This window comes from Chamaea fasciata, unplaced genomic scaffold (genome assembly GCF_029207755.1).
Source record: "Chamaea fasciata isolate MVZ Bird 193981 ecotype frontalis unplaced genomic scaffold, bChaFas1.0.hap1 SCAF_18, whole genome shotgun sequence".
Lineage (NCBI taxonomy): Eukaryota > Metazoa > Chordata > Aves > Passeriformes > Sylviidae > Chamaea > Chamaea fasciata.
In genome coordinates this window covers 6,680,058-6,702,549 of record NW_027094103.1, presented here as the reverse complement: position 1 = coordinate 6,702,549, position 22,492 = coordinate 6,680,058, and the positions used below count along the sequence as shown (strand labels likewise).

At 41.2% G+C, this 22,492-nt stretch overlaps 1 protein-coding gene across 10 annotated transcripts in view; it reads left to right on the top strand.

The window, feature by feature from the left end:
• Positions 1-22,492, top strand: part of ARVCF (ARVCF delta catenin family member) — a 249,261-nt gene that overhangs the window by 87,651 nt on the left and 139,118 nt on the right. For 2 of the 10 annotated variants that reach the window (XM_066200022.1, XM_066200016.1), the window contains exon 1: positions 21,870-22,063. The exons of the other annotated variants lie outside the window; for them this stretch is intronic. The gene's annotated coding sequence lies outside the window, so the exon portion shown is untranslated. Of the gene's footprint in view, positions 1-21,869; positions 22,064-22,492 lie in introns of those variants that run through there. 10 annotated transcript variants of the gene reach the window in all.

The window sequence follows — 22,492 nt, the reverse complement described above, 5'->3', positions numbered from 1 at the left end:
AATTGGAAATGCCCTCATAAACCCTGAGACTGGAGCCCCAGAATTAAAAAGCATTTGTTATTACCCAGGAACGTAGCTGTGCAGTTTTATTGGCCTTTCTGCTACTGTAATCTATGGATCTCATTTAGCTGCATGCAGCCCTGTTCTTCTGAAACATAAAAGGAAGGAAATCTCTCAATAGCCTGGAATCAAATTATCTCTCTGTGTTAATCTACATGTAAAACATCCAAGCCCACTTCTTTAAAGCGAAATAGTTTTACTGATAAGCAGAGCTAGACTGTGTTCTTTGGATACTAGAATTAAGTGGATTTTTTTTAAAAAAAAAATTGTGTGTCTGCAGAGTGCTATTTATAGCATCAATTAACTCCTCATAGTTGGGATAAGTCATTTGACACATCTGTTGCTGAGCTTAAACACTCACTGTTCTGTGGGGTCAGAGTTGGATTTTTTCCTCTCAAAATGTGTAGTGAAAGGACAATTTTTTACCTAATGGCTCTGAGTTTGAATATGCTGCCTAAACACACTGCCTGATGCCTTCGGGGGGCATTTGCAATGGGTGAAGCTGTTGGGCTGCCTGACTGCCGAGCTGACCTCAGCTTTGGTGCTTGCCATTTTGTTATTTATCTGCTTGATGATAGCACAATAGTGTCTTTTATGAAAGAGTTATTATGAGCTTCTGCAGGATTTTCCAACCTTGCTGTAATATTTCAGTTACTCTTTTTCACCCGTGACAAACACGCCTGGCTTTGGGAGCTGCCGGCAGCCCACTGACTCTTGTTCTGTGTTTTGTAGAGATTTAATGCTCGGAAACGCAGGGCTGTTCTCAGCTCTAGTTCCCCACACAGAGCCAGTTTCTGTCACATTCCTAGCAGTAGCCTTTCTCTTAAACTGGAAGCCCTTTTGCCAAAACTCTAAACTCCGAAGAGACAAGAAAAACGAGGATTCTTGTATACTGTTCAGTGAAATCGTGTAAGTGTTCTGTGGAAGTAACTGCATGAGGTTGTAACAGCGTGTTTATGTGTTTGGCTTATTTGCAGGCAGATTGGATTGTATGTTAATAAAGCCAGGCTTTAAAATACGTGGGAAAGAAGGACAGACTGGAGTTAGGAACTGTGCTGCTTTTGATCTTTATCTTTTTCTCACTGAAATAGCCCTGTTCGGAGAACAGATGTATTGATTCTGGGTGGCTCTGCTTGCAAGGGTGCCTCTACAGTGAGGAAGTAATTCCTGTTGAAAATGTTACAGCCTCTGTGGTTAATTGAAGGCCTGATGCTATTTAACAGTCACAGAGGCTGTCGGAGGAGTTCTCCTTTGCTGCTTGGAAGACATTTTTCCAGGGAAATGGTTGTGGTAGGATTGTCTGTTGTCTGTTTCTGCTCGGAGTGATCAGTGGCTGAAGGGTCTGTTGGTGTGGGTTGGGATCACACTGGGGTCAGAGGAAGTGGGGGACATGGAGCAGCTGCTAAAGGCGGCTCTGAGAATACTGGATATCCACAACTCAGAAAGGGACCACAAAGTGCAATCCATTTTTAAGCAGAGCTCCTTATTGATTTCAGTGGGGGAGACCTTTGAAAAATCAATGGCACGCAGCAGCTTTAGTATGCAAGGACATGTGTTCTGGGGTGTTAAAGTGATCGGCCTATGAACTAATCAAGCTGGTAGCAATCATGTCTGGCAAGTTCCAAGGCAGAAGAAAAGGTGTCAGAGGCTTGAGATGCAGCAAATTGACTATTCATATTCCAAGAGAGATTGCAAAGTATGATCTTGTTCATTCTAGCTTTGACTTTCAAGTTGCACTTTATTTCTGTAGGAAAACAAGAACTATAAAGGGAAATATAAAAAGTTTTTGGCAATATGTAAACATGGGCCTGATTATTATAAGGTATAGTATTAAACAAATAGAATTTCTGAAATAATCAAAATATTCTGATTTTTTTTCCATGAGAAACCATCTCTGCCTTGTTCAGTCTTTTGGTATTTACAAGATTCTTGCAAAAATTATTCCACCTAGACACTCCTGTGGAGATATTTGGGGAGTGTTTGTTTACACAGAGGATTTACTGTGCACAGTGTGAATTTATAGACTATCACATACCCCATTAAACCTTACTGTGGACACTTAGTAGGTGTGAAATAATATGCTGCCATTTTGCTGTGCTGTTTTATGCTTAATTAACACAAACACTGATCTCTGAAAGAAGTGTGGCATAATGAGTGCTATGATGGAGGAGTTCAGCTTATTCAGTGTAGACAAGTCCTTAGGTCCCAGAGAGCAAGAGTTCTGCTTCAGAAAGCTGCTCTTTGCTGCTCTGGTCTATAAATGACAAATTTTAGGAAGAAATTGATTTTTTTTTTCTTTTTACATTGGGTAAAAGTAACCATAGGCTAAAGGATTTACTTTAGAAATTGCCCTTGTAAAAATATTTCAATTTGAACTTTAGAGCATTAAACTGAATTATTTATGGTATTATATATATGCAGTTGTGAGAAAGACATTCTGTATTTCCATAATTTATTTTCCTTTCCCTTTGGAAGAAGAGTGTAACAGTTGAAATTTACCTTACTGGGGAAAAAGAGCTCCAGTATAATTAAAGCTATGTAGATGTACTGTATCAGCAAGGCCTGGAAACACTGTGTGAAATTTTGGAAGGAAAACCTGAAAAACTCCAATAGCAAAGGGAGGAATCTTTATCAAAGGGAAGTTCTAGGAAGAAGACCGGTGTCATTTAAACATGCAGTGATTAATATATAGGGATTGAATTGGATAAAAGAAAATTCTGGGGGTTTTTTTGCTGACAACTGTATCTTTTCTGAGGTACTACAGTATGATTTCAGTGCTTTTAACCAAAAAGTTAATTGAATTATTTCTTTTTAAATGGACTGGGAACCATTTTTGCTAAGACTGGAGATGCTGTAGTGCTACTGACCAGAGCCAGTTCTGCAGTGAGTTAAGTGTTGGAACTGCATTGCCTTTACAAGCATATGTTTGGATGCTTTTGTTGATGCTGCTTAACCCAGTTCATATTATGATATTCTGCAAATTTATTTGCAGGATTCATGTATTTATTTATACAGAATTATTCCTGCCAGATGATCAGATGAAATTTCCTACTAATGTAAAAGCTCAAATATTGCACGGTGACATTTTTTTCTGCAATAATGGAAGGGCTGAACTGCAGCATTCATTGCAATGTCCTTAAGATGCAAAGTTCCTTCTCAAGGAGTTCTCCTGTTACCATTTCCTCTGCCCTCATTCATTCCCTAGCTTAAACCTTGTTTCACAGACTGCCTCTGTCCAAAGGAGCACAAAAAACTCTGACCAGCTTTTTTGTTGTTTCTTTTGACACCAGCACAATGTGTCTGTCTGTGCCTACCAGAGAACTATATTGAAATAGCTTTCTTTGTGAATTCCTCATTGCTATTCATTGGTGGAGGTTGTCACGTAAGGGTCAAATTAGAACTCAGTCAACCACAGCATCGAGAGGACCCAGGCTCAGGATGGATTTCAGCATAAGGGCTCAGAAGCAGTTCATTTGGGATGTGTTACATGTATTTTATATATACATATATGTCCAAAGTGTTAGTCTTTTATCTCTAGAAACTCCATTAAGTTTCATTTACTCTCTCTGGTCATTTACTTGAGCATTAGTCTTCTCTCAGTCTGCCTCCTGTCTTTCATCTTTGGGCATATCTATGCACGGTTTTGTTTCAGCTGTATAAGTTTTGAGCATAGAATTTACTTCTGTTAGTTTAAGAAAAAATGAGATTTCTGGCATGATGGTTCTGTGCCCTTTGAGGTTGGATCCATGCAAAGAAAGGATCATATTTCTGGTAATTTGGCTGAAAAACAAGAAATTGTGTTTATGCTGGCTTCAGGAAGGCAGACAGTACCTGGTCAAGCAAAAAATCTGCCAGGGCAACATTCCTCTCTGAAAATGTTCCAAAACATTTGAACCAGCAGCGTGAGTTTGTACTGGCTCTGCATTTTGTGCCATGTGGTTGCAGCATTTTTGATGTGGTAGTAGCTGAAGACTGGCAGTGCTGCGTCACAGAACTGTGCCTTCACCAAATGGGTTCTGTTCTGTACGTTCTCCAGCAAAAACAGGGACTAAATTGGCAGCTGCTGACCCTGAGCAGTTTCAGTGATAAATGTTTTAAGACAAAATAAATCAGGGATTTTCTGAGCTACACAGATGACCTGATATCCCAAAAGCTCCTTTCACTTTGGTTTCATACAGGATCAGATAGGTGCACATACAGACAGGGAGAACAGGCTGTTGTGCTGTGTGCATCCTTTAGAAATGAATGTCCGCTCTCTAACAGGGATCTGTGAAATGATCTTGAGCCATTTGGGGCTTGTACATCTGGCAGGGGCCTAAAGTTGTGTGCCTAAATAACAGCTCTCATTTCTGAGAGCATCATGTTGGGTTTCTGTGTTTTAAATTGCCCGGCTACAATATCCAGCTTTGCAACATTCCATCATTCTCCTTCCAGTGTAGAGTTTTGCCTGATTTAGGACATTAACAGTAAATCTCACAGAAACATGCAAGTATTGATCACTGATAACAAATTAGATTAATCAGGGTGGGGTTTTTTTTCCTTAGGAGTCTCAGGATTGGCTTCTCTGAACATTATTTATTTTACTGCAAGTTAGGAGGAAAACAGTGTAATAAATTTCTACAACACAATGAGAAGAACCTTGGAGCTGACTATGTATGGAGTAATACCTTATTAACTAACTCTGTCTCTCTTTCCTCTCTCTTGTAGCTGATTCTTCTTGAGGCTGCTCTCCTGCTTTGTCTGTCCTGTTCTAGTCTTAGTGGGTGATGTCCCAGCAGCTCTAACCCTCAGACTTCGGTACCTCACTCGGTGTGTATGGCTCACTTTTCTCTGCATGCTTTCTGTCGCATGGGGGGCGACTGTCATGTTACACTACTCATCTCTCGTGGCACTTGAGGCTGAGAATGTCATTAGCATGTGTTATGCTTCAGTTCCATAGATTGTTTAAGCCCCATTTTTGCTTTTATTCTGCTGGTTTTCTTCCCTGGAGTAGCACAAAGCTGCTGTTTCCATGCACACTCACAGGCCTTCGTGTTTGCTCCTGCGGCTGCTGAGCAGCTCTATGAACGAGCTTCTCGATGCTCATAGAAACATCTCTTGCCAGCAGGACTGAGGGACTTGTCTTGGATAGAACAGCAGTGGGGCAGCTGAGTTCAGCATCCAGACTGTGGGATGAGAGAAATCCCTGAGAGCCTCTTCCCGTGCAGCTGAGAGGAGCCTCTGCCGTGTTGTGTGGCTGGCAGGTGGACACGGTGCTCTCCAAACACAGCTCGCTCACAGACCTGATCTCCTTAGGAACACACAGGACTTTGAAGTGCAGGGCATTTGAGGTTCTCCATGACTGTTAGGATTTAGGTGGCCAAATCTCACAGAACTTGACCCCTCTTAATCTGAAGGGCTCTTTAAAAACTCTTGACTATCAGCTACATCCTATAATAGCAGAATTAGCATGCAGAGTTGTCTCACGTTTTTTGTGGAGCACCAAGTGACCCTTGGAGTCTTGGCAGTGTTTCCAAGAGCCTCAGGCTTGGGTGTGAGCTGGGATATTAGCAATGAGCAGAACCCCTGTTTTGGCCCTTTGCACTGTGGAGATTTTCATCCTCAGTGAGCACTCAGGTTGTGTGGACTTAGAAGGGGCCTTTTGATGCACTAGTTGGACAGTCAGAATAAACACCTCTTACTTTGCTGGAACTCTGGTGCAACACTAATGTATTTAGAGTCACGTAGGCAGGAGAGAGAGATTTGCTGCTGTCAGCGTAGCCTTTGATACTCTGTAGGCAACTGTTTGCTGTGTTTAGAAGTGCAGCCTAAGGAATAATTCTTACCTGGCTGCTCTGGGTCTGATATTTTCATTTATTGATACCCTTTTCAATGCACTTTAATTTATTTACAAATGGTAGCAAATTGCAAGTGTCAGCCTGAGTAACTGACTCATGAGTCAGTACTTTCATTTTTCTCCTCCAGTCTAGACTGCTGATAATGTAAATTGTTGAAACCCTGCGTAAATAATTAGGGGTGCAATCAACAGCAAGCAAGCGTTTGTCTGCTAATAAAACATTTGAAATGCACAAGTCTGTCTACGTCCAACAATTCTTAAAAGGCAGTTATTGGTCTTACTGCTGTTTCTGCATAGCAATTAGGATTTTTATGGTCACTAATTGTACATCTGAAAATTCATACAGTTTATTTTCTGCCCATGTATTTCTTTGCAAAGAGAAAAGAAGCACAGTATTTACGGTTATAATGAGGTTAACACTATAATTTCTGCAGGGAGATCTCTCTAAAGATTTGTACCATTTATAGAACCCAAATTTTCTAGGTTCTCTCATGTGTGGCATCAAGGGCTCACATATCATTAAGGATTTTCTGAATGGGATCTTTATCACACTCACAAAATGTGACTTGAAAGGTATATACCAGTTCAGTCATCAACTTTATTTTTATTATTGAAGCTGTAACTGCTTCTGAAGAGGGACTTCTTGATTTTTCTTGCACTGTTGCTAATACTTTTCCTTAGAACAGAAACTTGGGTTATATGATCTACAGGAAACCTGTTTGTTTTACGTTTAGTTGCTGTAGATAGAATCTCGTCATCTTCTTTCTACATCCCTACTGGATTCACTTTTGAAATCAGTCCACAGACATACCCAGCCTGTGGGACCCCCAGAAGGTGACTTTTGTGTCACACCATGATTGCACGTGAGAAAGAGCAATTTTAGCTGCAGACGGTTGCTGAAAGCTGGGCCCCTGTGGGGAGGGACTGAGGAGACCTCAGTTTCTGCTCGGCAGCACCTCGAAGGAGCCTATCTCCATTCGTTAATCCCTGTCTGATCTGGACTCTCCTTGGGCCTGGAATATCCCCCCATGAGGTGTACTTGGGTCTGTGGCAGCCCGGCTGTTGATCTGCTCTAGCATGAGAGCAATGATGATCAGAAACCCTGGGGTTGTCTTTAGGAATGTGTGGTTAGAAATGCCACCGCCACCCCCAGGTATATTTCTTCCAAAGTCTGGCTTGTGCCCAGGTCTTTGCAGTTCCACTTGTTTCACACTCCAAGGAGTCGGTGAGCATGCCTGCGCTCCTGGGAGTAGCAGCAACAAACAGAGCTGTCTCCATCTGTGCAAAAGCAGGGAAGCACAAAAGCAGAAACACGGACGTTGGCTGCACACAAGCCAGCTGAGGTCCAGAAAGTCTGGCTGTGTTCATGTCTAACTGTGCCAGGGCTAAATCCTGCTGAGATGGAGCAGGTGAGTCTGCCTGTGACTTCCCATGAATCATATTATCCTTTTAGAGGGTTGTGATTCTCCTTTGCAGAAACCAGTGTACTCTCTGAAGGTTTTATAGACTTATAATACTGGAAGGCTCAGAATTTGGCAGCTTGGTCTGTATTTGACTAGTCTGTGACATCTGGAAAAACCCTTTGGTGGTTTTTTGGTTTTCTTTTAGAATTTCTATAGAAGTTAAATCAATGTAGAAATGAGAAAAGTCACTTCTGCTTACTGGTCTGCAAACATGAAATTCTCAAGTCATGGTTATAAGTAAGCATTATGATATTAATACATGATAATCCTCACACTGTTCTCAACACGATTTTATATTCCTCCGATTCCTTTCAACAGCAACTCTCTAAGGGTTAACAGTGAGCACAGAGCTACTGGCTGGTTATTCCCCATGAAATTGGGGTGTATGTCATTGGATTTGTGTCTGTCACTTCTGCCCTAGTGTCTTCTTGGCCCAGTGGGTTATTTCAGCCATATATGACAAAAGAAAGGAGATCTTGAGCCTGCTTAGGAGTTCCCAACAAACTGTAAAAACATGCAGCTTAATCACTACTAATACACCTCTTTGGGAACATAACACTATTATGACCACATAGTTATGAGCTACCAAAGAATCTGCTCACGAGAGAGACCTGATAAATGTAACAGTCATGGAAAACGGATCAGTCAAGAGTGTGCATCATCCAAAAGCACTGAACGATGAATTGCAAAGCATCAGGAAGCAGGGAACTACCTGTGCTCATGGAAATCCTTGTTGATAGATGGAAAATAAAGAATCTTTGGCAGCAAATCAAGGGACAATTTCTCAGGACTTAACTCTCAGCACAGGACATGAACAGTTCTTGAATTACAGGAGTCTGGGACAGTTCTGCCTCCGGTAGTCTCAGAGGTGCTTTAAGTAGTTTAGTAGTAAAGGGGTTACTTGTTTAACTTAAATGAAGGATTCTGTTGAGGCCATAATTTATGCTTATATTATGTTGCTGATTTCATACTCCTCGTGAAATGTTTTAAATGCTGTTCAGGTCACACATCTGTGGAATCAATGGGGAGTTTTATTGCATGCACCATACAGGTGGAGGTAGGGTTTTAAATGGGTTTTTTGCTTAACCCTGCTAGGGAATACATAAGGCAGAAGTTCTAACCCACCTAGTTGGTTTCTGAGTTCCTTTTTCTGCATTGAAAGACAAGAAGACCTGTGTGTTTTCCATGGAAGGTGTTTGCTTTTTCATTTGCATTATTAGCAAACGGCTGCATGAAGGACTGTTTCATTGACTGAAATCATTAAGCATTTCAACTGCAGTTGCACACTCTGCGTTTAAAGATGTTTTCCATGTTACCGTGTGCTGCTGTAATTAAAAAATGAAAACCTATTTTCAGCTACTGTCTGTGAAGTTTTGGGGGGAGATGGGGGAGGTGTGTAAAAATTGGACACAACTGTTTTCTTCTACCATAAAGTTTCTGTCCTTAAAAATGTTAAACTTCTCACTCACACTGTTAAGGACAAAAATTCCAGGTGTCTGTAGTGAGAATGTTCCTCATTCCCTCTAAAGCCATATCTTTTTTTATATATTTCTTTTAAGTACATTATTATTTGCACAGTGAAATTAGCTCTGCTAGAGGGATGAAAACCTTTGTCAGAGCAGTTTTAGCAAAAAGATCAAAAGAATTAAATACAAATTCTCTCAAAGGTGGGCACATCCTTTTTTCTTTTTCGAACCGGGAAGTCTTAGATTAATTACTTTTAATTTAAAATCAGATCAATGGATGGAAAGATGGATACTTTCCAAAGAGCACTGCAGTTTGCTTCTTAGAGTGATCAGTATTTTAGCGAGGTGACTAACCATGTACATTTTTATCTTTAACCTCTGACCCGTGCCCTCCCCACCCTTTACCTAACCCTTTCCATTTGCCCTGGTCAGTTAACAGGCAGGAAGCATTTGAAAGCAGTCATGGATGACTATGATATCAGGTCTGCTGCCAGCATTTTAGCGTCTGTTAAAGAGCAAGAAGCTCGTTTCGAGCGGCTCACCCGCGCACTTGAGGAAGAGCGGCGCAATGTCTCCTTGCAACTCGAGCGTGCCAATCAGCCCGCAGACCGAATGAGCATTTGCAACATTGGCAATGGTCAGCCTCTGGCAACGGCCTGGCAGCAGCTCGTACTGCAGGTAACAGCCTGCTCCTTTCACTGTCCCTGGAGTCCACCCCCTGCACAGTGTCCCATTCCAGAAAGTCAGTGCATCGTGTGTTGTCAGCATTTCATTATTGCGTGCCTTTGTCTTCTGACAGCCCAGAGCTGGGGTGCGGTGTGTGCGCTTCATCGAGCCAGCTGGGAGCTCGGCCTTCAGAGCCTTGGCTTGGAAGTTGCTCTTCCTCTTGGCTCATGGGATACTTTTAAAGTATGTGCGTACTTGAGTACAAACCCTAAGGAGGGATCTTCACACCCTCCTCTAATCTATGCACTTGCTGTAAGTCTGGTGATGTGCTGGTGATTGTAAAAGAAGGCTGAATCATAATCTCCATGGCAAACAAAATTTCCATTAGAAATAGCTGGACTTTGAATAGAGGGAGCAGCATGAAAAGCAGGGATTTCCCTCCTGCAAAGCCTTATTGTTTGTGCAGGGAGGACTTCATAATTTGTTTCTCATGTGCAGTGAATTGATAGAGTATTTTAATGATGCAAACTGGCTTTGTGGGTAGCTTTAGATTTCCAAATATTGTTTTGCTCGATACACATTCTTTAACTGTTTAAATGTGCAATGACAAACTACTTACGTCTCTAAGTTACTTCAGCTCTCCAACTCCTCTGACACACAAGGTAAGTCATGCAGAAGCAATAGTACCATTTGTGAAGGTCTGTTTCCTGAGAAAACATTGTTCAGTTCAGAAGGAAACTTTGGGCTGTGGGGATTCTAAAAGTTGTTTCCCAGTTACACCAGGCTGTTTTACAATTATACTTGCATTGAGCTGTATTGAGGCAGACTTTACCTTATATTATGTTAGCACTGCTTTTCTAGTGACAGCTGCCATGTTTTTGTACGTGTAAATGCTTGAATTTGGGATTCCATGTGAAAGGAGCAGCCTGCACTGGTTAGGCTAAAAGTCTGACCATGTCTGGTAGGAGCTGTAGGTGGTTATCCTCTGATGAGCAGCTGGGCTGGGAGAGGGGAGATGTGCTAACGTGTTTTTTATAGGAAAAGGACAAGTTCACCTTCACTTTTTCTGAATGATTTTGTGCAAAGTGCCTGATTAATAGCTTCAGAATGAAATTCCTTATCCACAAAACTGATGAAGCATGAGTTTTCTGCAGTGTAATGGCTTAAGGTCTAACCACTTCCAAGAAAACTTAATAAAAGAGTTTCAAGTTACTGGGGTCTACGTGACTCTTATGGAGAAACAGCCCCTGTAAGTGACCCCAGACTGAATCTCTGTATGCTCAGCTCACTGCCACTGGGTTAGGGAAGCCTTTAATTCATTGATAATTAGCACTGAGGATTTTAGAGTACCTTGTGTATGAAATAAAATAGTCAAATAGCTAAATATGCACAATTAAGAATCACTGTAAGGTTAGTTGTGTGAATTTTCATAAAATATACCTAGGGCCAAATTCCTCCCTGACTTACTAGAATTAAATACTGTTTAACTGAGGGATGAAAGCTGCACGTTCAGTCTTACGCAGAATATATAATCTTTTCATCTCTCGTGTTCTATGTGACATTTCATTGTGCAGAGTACACAAAGCAAAAGGCTCTCTGTGCTCTGCTGTCTGTGGGGATTGCTCACACCCTGTAGGGAAATCCACCGCTGAGGCTGTTTCAATGAGCACGGGCTGAGTGCTGCAGATCACCCCATTCGACTGTTTGTTATAAGGAATACTGCAAAGTAACTCAAGTAGCAGCTTTTCCATTTGGAACTTGTGTGGTGATTATATGTAATCTAGTTGTTCTGAGAAGAATTTGGACAAAAGAAATGAGGGTTAGCTCCATTTTATGAAAGTGACAAATAATCTTTAATGATCTTCACAACCAGGCATCAGTTTTCCATGTTGTTTGTTTGTCAAAGTGGAATCTGCCAAAGGGATTTGTTAGGGAAGTGTGTACAGTCAAGGCTTTATAAATAGAGTCTCTCTCAGCACTTTTTTTTTTAATATACAATCCCACACTTGCTCCCTTCTTAGAATAGAAAATTAAGCCTTTTTTTTTCTCCCTTTGATTTTAGTCAGGGAAAAGTACTATATATGTAGGCAATGTGCCAGGGCTGCTGTAACAGTTTTCTGAAGTCCTCAAAAGACAAAATCAAGGTCTTATGAAAATATTGATTCTAATTAATGAATTCTGGAACTCTTATTTTAATTTTAATTTTTTTTTTAATAGCAGCTTTAAACTCATTCCATAACAATAACTCCTTGTCCTAGACAGCCCAGTTAGCCACTTGCTAGTGAGTTCTGCCTGTTCAGTGTGAATTTCAAATACTGGAATGGAACATGTGAACTCTGGTGCACTTGCTGACTTTTTCTATGAGGGTCTGTGCCATTGTGTCTTTTGGCCCTTAAAGAGAAATACCAGATCTGCAAATGAAGTCAGGGATGTGCTGTAAATGCCAAAAAGTGCATGCACAGGTTTCTTGATTTTGCATTAACCATGGATTTTTTTTTCTAAAAATTACCTTAAACGTGTTTTAATGGGAGAGGTTGATTACTTGAACAATCTAAACAAATCATTAATGGTTTGTTCATATATTAGTTAGAAATAGCTGAGATTATTCCTTAAGAGGAAACTTTCTCAGAGGAAGGGTTTCTGGGAAACGCTGTCCTCACACTGAGAGGTCCTAACTGTTGTTGAAATGTCTCCCATTAATATTAGTGAGAGTCTTTTATTCATGCATTGGCCATGGTGCTTGTGTTTTCATAGCCCACTGCAGAAGGCAGTGCCTGCCAAACCTGCAGGCTCTGCAGAGGTTTGTACCCATCTCTGTTCCTGCAGGAGGCTGTGAGCAGCTCCTGCCATAGAGACAGTCAGCTTTAACCCACACAGGCTCTGATGAACGGGGAGAAAAGTGCTTTTAGTACTTAATACACTTGAACGATGGGCAACTGTACCTTCAGCTCTGTGCAGCTTCCCCAGGCTTCTACTGTAGCTGCAATTAGAGTTTGTTGCTGAGTGTGCAGCCAGTGACATGAATTAGGGTGTTTCAACTTGAGAACTTTGGGAAGATAGGCAGATTAATACATGTGTTACTGCAGATTCTGAAGTGGTCAAATAAAGTGTTCTTTCAGACTAAGAACCCTCCGGACAAAAGATCATTAGTTATACAGTGAAAACCTTGGCATTAGTCTGGAAAATGTAACATTTAATGAAACTTTGGTCACAGATCTTTTATCAGGGCAATAAAATCTCCTAAAACTCACTGCAGGTTTTAATGATGACTGTCTCTGGCCTTGAGTGGTGGGACCCACATGGCTGGTCACTGCTGTTGGGTTTTGGAAGTGAAACTCTGGTTGTGCTAAAGACAGAAGAGTGGTCTGTTAATGTGTATTTGTGTTTGCTTCTCTGACTTTTGAGGTAAATCATGTACATTGGTTATTACAGTATTTCAGACTGTGGGAGTCTTGGCAGTGTTTGCCTTTTGATCAGTTGACCAGGGCAGGCACACTCCAGTAAGTCACTGGTGAGAAGCACCTATCATGTATCTTCTGCATGTTCAAGTATCTAGCTGATAATGTTTTTTACAAGCCTGAGAAATCTTACTGCTCTTCAGGTATGAAGTATTTAGTTTAATCTACCTGGTTTTATTTAAATTCTTTCCAAATCAGCCTTCTGCTGCTCTTCAGTGAGAACTGAAGTTGGGTAGGAAGGAGATACAGACGTGCCCGTGTGGGGTATGTGCTGTGACGAGCTGACACAGAACATGACTTACTAATAATAAAGGATATTTTGATATAGATAGAGATATATATATATATGTAAAAATATGTATCTACACTTTTAATAAAACTATGGACATGTGATACTTACTAAACACAAGGCTATATCCTGACTTGGTTTAAACTGGCATGGCTCCACAGGTTTCAGAGAAGCTCTGTCAAATCTGATCATCTGGGGAGCTGAAACAAGGTTTGCATTCAAAGATTGTTTCCCATCAGTACGTGGTGACAACTTCATTCCTGTTAATGTTGCATAACCAAAATAAAGTACAGCACTCAATAAACCCCTGTTGCCAGCAAAAGCACTGTAACAATACTTTGACTTCAGAGATTCTGTAGTGCCCTATAGGGATTTGAGAGGGCTTTCTGTCAGAAAAAGGTATTATCCCCCTTCCTACAGGTGGGAAAGCCGTGGGAATTGCCAAATCTCACATGGTACAAGAAACAGAAATCAGCCCCTTACATGCTGGTGCAGAGTTTTACTTGTTTTACTTGATGTATTGACTCTTAGGTGCCTGTAAGAAGTAGCATGGGTTGATCTGAGAAGTCTTCACACTCTAAAAATCATCCAGTAATTAAAAATTTATTGCATTTGACTGTTATTGAGATTCTTTTAGGTTCACAGTGGTGCGTTTGTTGGGGCATTCTTATAGTAAAAAATCAACCAAGTTAAAATTTTTTTTTTTCTTCACTTTGCAAATATATATCTGGCTGTTCAAGGAAAATTAGCTTATGGAAAAAAGCTACAGAATATTTTCATAGTTACAATTTGGATCATTTATATATCAGCTTATGTTCCAGAGAAATAACACCTGCTTGAAAACAAACAAATGCATTTGACTTTTTTCTTTTTTTCTTTTTAGGCAGGTATTTTAAAGCCATAATTAAGTACCAAGATTCTTCAGTCTTTATGTTAATCTGAGTTACCTGTGACTTCTGCCAAAAATGACATTTAGTGAATTGAGGGTTATTTTCAAATAAAAGGTGAACTCTAAAGCACACCAGAACACATGGTGAGAATTTTTAAAAAAATACAAGAAGATTAGCTCAAATTGCTTTTCTAAGAAAATACCATCAAGTTAACCTTTCTGAGTCAGCCTGGGCAACAATAGTGCTTCTGTCTGTATTTCATTACTTTTATTTAAGATTCTCTGCTCCACACTGACGTAGTCCAAACTGCTGGAATATAGAGACTGTTTCCAGTGCTTTGATAGTAAGAACATGGGTGCATTAATATTGTATATAATGGGTGCTTTAATATTGTATATATGTTTAAACATACCCAGAGAAGAAGCAAAGATGGATTCTGAGCTTCAGTGAATCTTCACTTGCCTTTTCTCTCTTCTGCATCTCATACAGAATGCCGTTCCATCTTTGCCTGTAAAATTTTATGTAATTAGTTCGAGTTTATACTGCCTCTTGGCTTCTTGTGTTATATAACATATTGGAGCTCATATTAAGGGACTGACAGCATGGAAAATTCCTTTTTTTTTTGCCTTACAGGTAAGGTCAGGTACAGACAACACTGCTGTCGGTTCATGACAGCTCTCCCTGGTGTTACAGTACTATTTACTGCTACATTGCCAAATACCAAGAAAAAACTCAATGGTAGTTAACTCATGGATGTTCTCCTTCTGCCAGTATTGATAGGTAACAAAACGTTGAAAGAACTTGCAGGGATAATCCTTATTCCTTTGTAGACCCAGTGGAACCCACGGAAATGTATGTTCTGCTCGTGGGTACAACATGGTTTGGTGTCAGTCACCTCAGGCCCATCTGCGGCTGCTGCTGCCCCTGCCCAGCTCCCCTCGCTCTGTAATTTGGCTCCTGCAGGTTCCTGGGAGTTACAGGGGCACTTGCTCTGCCCTCAGCCTGACCCTGCAAGTTCAGTGTGAGTAGAGTTACTGAGCTTCTGGGAGTGACCTGGGTCAGGTTTCAGCTTCTGCATATGTGCAACTATTCAAAGGTTCTGGGGGGAAGGAGGAGGGAGATTTGGGAATATGATTCCCATGAGAGAATGAGTCCTTCGATCAGCATTCAGTGTGAGCTGACAGATACTTGCAGTAGCTAGGGATCCCAAGCAGTGAGGACCTGCACCGGGAGCCATTACTCAGCTACTTTTCAGGGAGATGTGTTCCCATCTGCCCCGTCCCTGGCTTCCCCTGTGTTGGACATGATAATAATTGCATTTAGCTTGGAGGTTGGAGCTTTGAGCATCTTTTTTATGGATGTCGTCCCATTTCTGTGAAAGCATCAGCTCCTGGGGAGAGCCAGCACCTTTGGCTGACAGCTGAGCAAGAGTGGAAGCTGAAGCAGGAGCTGGTGCTCCTCGGGCCCAGAGCCCAGCAGCGGGCTTGGGACAGTGCTGCTGCCCGAGCAGGAGCTCTCCTGGGATTACTGCAGGTGTCAGATAGAGACTTCACAAAGTGGCGTCACTGAGGAGCTCCTGCTGTTTGCCTTTCTGCTGGGATGACCCAAATTCTAAAGGAAATCCTACAACCTGCTTCATGTATTGCAGGAGGAACTCCATGGCAGAAAAAGACTGTGCAACAGGCATCATGGTACATATCATATGAGAGGCTCTGAAAATGGACTCAGGTAGTATTTCAGGTAGAATTTACATTTCCTAGTTCTTCTCTTTCTTGAATAGTCTCACCCTTGTGATTATTCTTCAGTCTTCGTTTAAGGCCTTAGATGGTAAAAACACAGATACAAGTGAATGAGAATTATAGTATCCATTTCAGCAACAACTAAGAAGATTTGACCAGCTGAATCAGAAGCTGTGCAGCTCTCTCCAGAAGGGATTTATTTGATAAGCAAACTACTTAAACCCCACTTATGAGAGTTATTTGGGGCTCAGAACTGCTGGCATGCAGCTGAATCCACTCAAAATCTGATGTGTTATCTGAGAAGTATTTGTACAAAACTTTGTCAGCGAGTCTAGTTTAAAAAGTAGATTCCAAATGATTCAATAAAAAATAAAAAGGGAACTCAGCAACTGAGAAACAGACCCTCTGTCTGGAGGAAGAATGACTCTATTCTTGATATGATTTGGGGTTTTTTCCAAAAGTTAATTACATACTATTTTATAGCTTTACATGTGCAGGTTGAAAATACACTTCCAGCTCCAAAAAGCATGCTTTTGCAGAAATGTCATTTTTCTCTCTGTCATCAAAAGTTCCTCACACTCATGTCTCACACCTCATCTGTTAAGTACGTGCTGTGCAACTCTCTGTGGGAACTGCTGAATTCCAAAGTGCCATCTAATGTTTGTCTGCAGGACAGCAACTGCTTTGTACTAATGATTGTAAAAGTGCAAAGCAATGGCCATGTTTGCCCTGAGCATCTCAAATATTTTTGCCGTTTCAATTGCCTTGATAGTTCCAACTCCTTTTGTTTAGTGTAAATTTTTATTGAATGAGGTTTTTGAAGCAACTGAAAAGCAAGGATATTCTTACTTTGTTTGACAAGACTTGTGAAAGAATGATTATTCACAACTGTTAGCCTTTCTGGTCTGGAGCTGTGCCAGGTTTTAATTAAAAATATTTAAATTAAATGACAAATTCACTGTTCCATAGTACTTTTCCATGATTTTACATTGCTCTACTAATAGAACTAAGTTTTCTTCTAAGAGAAGATATAAGAGAAACACATTAAAATTAAATTCTGATTGCAGTGTGTTCCCTTTATGTAAACACACATCTAGGTTGTTCTTTGTATGTTGTCTCTGAGTGGTAAAACATCAGCAAGTATAACAGCAAGTAATTACTTAAAAAGTATTAAACCAGGAACATTAAATGTAAACATTAAAGAGTAGTATCGGGTTTAACAGGATTTTTTTAAAAAACAACTTTCTAGTCCCATTTACCACATTTGCTTCTTGATAATTAACATGAATCATCTTGCATTAAAGTTGTGATTTATTTTCCATGTCCTGCTGCTTGTTTGTTTCTCAGTTCAGACAGCAGAACATGATTAATTGTCTTGACTTTTTAAGATTCTTGGTTGTCCTACATTTTAGTTCCCAAGCATACGACTGTATTAGTTTAGTTGGGATGTTCAGAAAGAAAGATTTTACACCATCACTAAACCTTTTTGTACTCAACCTCCCAATTCAATGAAAAGATTTTGTTCCTGATACAGGCCTTGATCCGTAGGGGTGCAGCGAGGCAGAGCTTTATCCCTGCGAGGCGTTGCCCAGGAGCTGGTCAGCCTTTGTGAGCCTCTTCCCTCACACAGCCGCGTGTGGCTACAGAAAGATTTTGCAGAAACTTTAAAACCACCAAGCAGCCAACTTGGCAGTTTCCTCTTCCCCTGAGCCCTTTGGGCTTTGGACTCGCAGGGTTCAACCCCTCTTCTAAACTCACAAATTTTCTGCGGTTCCCTTTCAGGTGTCTGCAGTGTCTGTGAGCTCTTGTAAACTAATGCTGAAAGAGCCCAAAATGGATGTTGGGTTATGATGACACTGATAAATTACTGAGTCTTTTGCTAGTTTAGGCCGTCTTGTAAATGGTTCAAATTATGTTCCTGCTCGCTTTGTCACAAGTGTGGAGTGATTCACTGAAGTCATCAGTGTGACTGAGAACAGAATGGCCAAAGATGGCCATGGGCAGCCTGAGGCTGTGTGCCAACTATAATTAAAGCCTTGGATTTAAATAAATGTCACAGTTTACTCTTTATTTAGATATTATAAAAACAAAACCCAAAACACAAACCAACCAAACAAAACCCCAACAACTGCTTCTTTTTTTAAGCTCCTAAATTACTAGCTGGAGAGAATTTTTTATATCCATAGTTGCTGTGACTGGGAAATGTTGTGGAATACCATCAGAGTTCATTTTAAGGACTTAATCTAAAATGCTGGCACAGTGGCATTTTTAGAATATTGTAGTTAAAGATTGAAAAGAACTATACTGTCTGTGTTTCTAACCCATCTCGATTAGCTCTTCTTCCTTTTTGCAGTCTTATTTTCATATGTAACTATTTAAAATACCAGAAACCTGCTCTGGAATAACACAGAGACCTTAATTCTCTCTTCAGAAGGGACTGCAAAACAGCTTTGGGTTTTGGTTTGAAGAGGACAGTAATTACCATGAAAATAGGTAGATTGTGCAGACAGTTATCAGTCCGGTACATCATGGCAAACCACATTTTTGCCTTCTGGATGAGAGAATGACACGTTAAGCTGGTACCTTCTGAGCAAGAGTTTGTAATATGCAGCATGAAATACAGCACAAATCGTCTGGAAAATCCACAAACCAAAACAAAATCTAAGAGATGAAAAACGGTTAATACTGGTCTTTCTTTCCTGCATTTGAGTCTTTGTTTTCCTTTCCAATAACTACAGCATGAAATTATGGTCACAGTACCAACCTTAACTTGATCTGTTTTCCTTGCTGTTGTTATTCTGTTATAAATGTCATGGTAATTAATTTTTTTTTTCCATAAACGGGAGGAGGTTTTTTATCCCTTTAAAATGTAGTTGATTCTTACCTAAATGAAGTTGCTGGGAGAAAACAATTCATTCAGTTGTGACCTATATGCAGTGACATGCACCTTCCTCTGTCCTTTGTTTCTAATGTAAGCAGTGCTGTCACCAGACTGTCCTTGTTCTCATCCTGTCATATGACAACTTAGATGAAATGGAGTTGACTGATATTAGATGTAGCAAGATGGAAGCTGCGTTGGTATACAAATTAAAATCCCCCCAAATTACTGAAATGCCTAATGGTGTTAACCTATAGAAAGTGCTGCTTTGCTGTATTGTTCTTCAGCCTTGTGATCCTTCAGACCTCTTTTTAATACTGGCTTCTTAAGTAAAGAAGACACCTAAAATTATTCTCCATTTATATACAACAGCTTCCTACTGTTGTATATAGCAACCTGGCTTTGTCTCCGTTTCTAACCTTGCAGTATGGGAGCAAGAAGATTGTCAAAACCATGTTCATGGCAATGTTAGAAATACCTGGGTGGATGTGTCCTACTACAGTCACGCAACCATTTTGGAGCAAGTACAGATGCTTTGAAAGGGCTCCTGTAACTTTTCAAATACATTTAAAAATGATGATAATGCTAACAGGAAAAGATTTCAAAATGTGTCTCGGAGATAAAATGTTCTGTTTCCATTTGTCTGGATTAAAATCACTACTGTAGGGCACTCTGACACATCCCAGTGCTATGCTTTAGTTCTCCCACTTAACCTTGTTTCTTTGCTGCACGGAATTCACAGAAGGACAATAAAAAACCCTTGGCATGGAAGCCCCTGTATGAATACAGGCTCTAATTTGGAGAATTGCCATGGGTGATGGTGGTGCTTTTGCCTATATGGTTAGCTGGGATTCTTGATTCATCTTGTGCCTCCTTGCTCTGTTGGGTTTATGGAAGTTACATATCAGTGAAGCCATATGTTATGATCCCAGGCAGAGCTGTAAACCATTTCCTTTTTACTGCCTCTGAGAGCAGATCAATCTATAGAGCAGCACTAGTGATGGGGAATTTTTTAAGGGTAATGGGAGAAAATAAGAAAAGAGAGCTTGGCTGAGATGCTATACTATTCCATCTTCCAAAGAATTAAATCCTTTCCTATTTATAAATTTTTAATTTCTCAGCAAGAAGAAAGAAGGTTTTCACCCTACTTTTGCAGCTGGAAAAAAAAAGTGACAGATTAAGAATTTAAGGTTCATTTTTTAAAAAGAGGGGAAGGTTGTGATGTAGTCAGCAGTCTGATACTAATGGATAGAGTGTTTGTTGCCAGAACTTGGAAGTTCAGTATAACCTTAGGGATCTAATCCATAACTCTTTTTTAGGTAATTAGTTCTTTGACTTCACATTGCCAAATCTCAGCATTCAGAATTACATGAGCTGGTAAAATATTGCAAGAGGCTGAGGGGACTTGAGATGTAATTTCCCTTAAAAAAAATCTTTTAGCTTTGAGTCAAAACATTTTCAAAATTTACTTTACAACCAGAAGGCCTACAAGCATCTATTTTATATTTTAGAGGAAAAGCATGTTTTTAAATAACAACCTGACTCCAGCAGGTGGGACTACAAAATTCAGCAGCACTAATCTTGCATGGCTTGCACAAATACCTGTGGGTTTGCAACATGAGAGACTTCTTATGCGAGTAAGAACTGGCAAGTCCATCCAGGAAGGTTTTCAGTTTCTCATTTTGCATGCAAGAGTAGCTCCTTCAGTGCCCTATGGATATAGGCTTTACACCCTTTTTTTCTTTGACAGTGTATAAAGGTCTGGCACATAGCCAGGTGCATGGCTAAATTGAATGGTGCTGTTCTATGCCAGCATGGCCTCAACAAAAGTGGAGCTATTTTAGTTTGTTAACTGAAGAGAAGTTGGACAAGGAGAAGGGGTGGGAGAGCGCTGTACAAAAGTACAGGAGACTCATACAAACCTCATTCCTTTTGCTTTGGCCTTCACGTATTTTATTAATGGCCACTACAGTTGTCTCTAAATTATTCCCCTGTAGATGGAATACATCTTTTCCCTCCAGTGAAGCAAATCACTTCAGCTAAACCTTGTGCAACATCTACCATTGCCCTTGTCAAACTTTACAGCATTTACTTCTGAACAAACCAGGATGAGCTGTGTAATGTAGTTCTGCCCTGTTCTCTGCCCCTAAAGTACAAAGCCTTAGCTCTAGTATGCATCTGGAATGCTGACATTGGCAGTAGTAGGAAGGCTGAAATTAGGATTAAATAGATCTGAAACATTTCTTCCACTCTTAAATGTCTGTATAGGAGATGGCTGCTTTTCTGGGCTCCTCTGGTAAGATTGATTCAAATTAACTATTAGTTATGGCGACACTGGAACGATGTTTTAAAACTTTGAGGGAACCTGAAGCTGGGATGAAAAGAGCCTTTTATATAAAGGTGCCTATTCTGATCATTAAAGACGATTGTCTTTAACCTTTCTTCCTGGTGTATAGTTGGTCTCCCTGGCTCTAGCTATGCCTGTTTTCCAGGGATAGTCTCCAATTTGATGCCAGTGTTTTTCAGTCCCTAATTACCATTGTTCAGCCTCCAGCTGTTACAGTGTTCAGATTTACTTATTGCTTTGGTTTGCTGCGGGAACCTCGTAGGGAGAGGGAGAACCAGCATTGCCTCTTGGCTGGTGTCTGCAAGCAGTGCTGGATTTTCAGCCCTGGGGGCCTCAATCCCTCCCAGATCTGGCCAACAGCTTCCATGGAAGGGCAGGGCTCTGATTCAGGGCTGGCTGAGCATGTCCTCTCGCCCTGTTGTGGCTCCAGGGGGAAAAATGCTTCAGGTTTAGTTAAGGTTAGTTTACACCTACCAACCTATACCTCTTTCTTTCAAGACTTGATGTCTTAAAATATTTAATACATCACTTCCTGCCATTTTGTGGAAAAGGCAGAAAGAAGGATCAGATATTAGAATAAGAGCTATGGGAAGGTATTTCATAGCAGTTCACAGCCTTGTTCTAAGAATGAATGTTAAAAACTAGGTACTTGCAGTTTACTAGAAATAAAGGGATGTGAGAACGGTGTTGAACCATGCTGTTTTTGTTGCAGAATGTGGTGGATGCAAGGCATAGCACACCTGGCATTCATTTTGGTAATGAGTAATTTATCCAGGCAATCTTCTAATGAGTGTGGGACAGGTTTGTGGGCAGGTGAATGGCTTTAAAAAATGAGGCCAGTTACACTTCTTAGCTCTAAGCCTCACCACACCTGTGTGAGATGCAAAAGGGAGGAGATGGTAATGGAAGATCATCGTTCTCTGGTGTTGGTGCATTAGGGATGCCATTAATCTCGAACTGAACTGCAAAAAGTAAGCAAGAGAGAAGGTTTCCTTTCTTGTTCTTTCTTGCAGACCGCCCTGTAATTCCGGAGGCAGCTGCGCTCTCCGGGCAGGCGCTGTGGGAAGGGCTCTGTGCCGGCGGAGCCGGCAGGTTACGGCGCTGAGAGACGCTGGGAACAGGCGGTTTCCCTCTTTGTCTCTAATCCATCAGGAGAGATCCGGGGGGGGCGGGCCGGGAAGCGGGGGAACCCCCGGGGCTCCGGGCGCGCAGCCGCTCGGTGCAGTCACCGGCAGCCGGAGGGACCGCGCGGCGGCGCCGGGCACGGCTGAGGCGGGCCGGGCACGGGCTGAGGCTGCTCGGGCTGAGGCTGCTCGGGCACGGCTGAGGCTGCTCGGGCTGAGGGGGGCCGGGCACGGGCTGAGGCTGCTCGGGCTGAGGGGGGCCGGGCACGGCTGAGG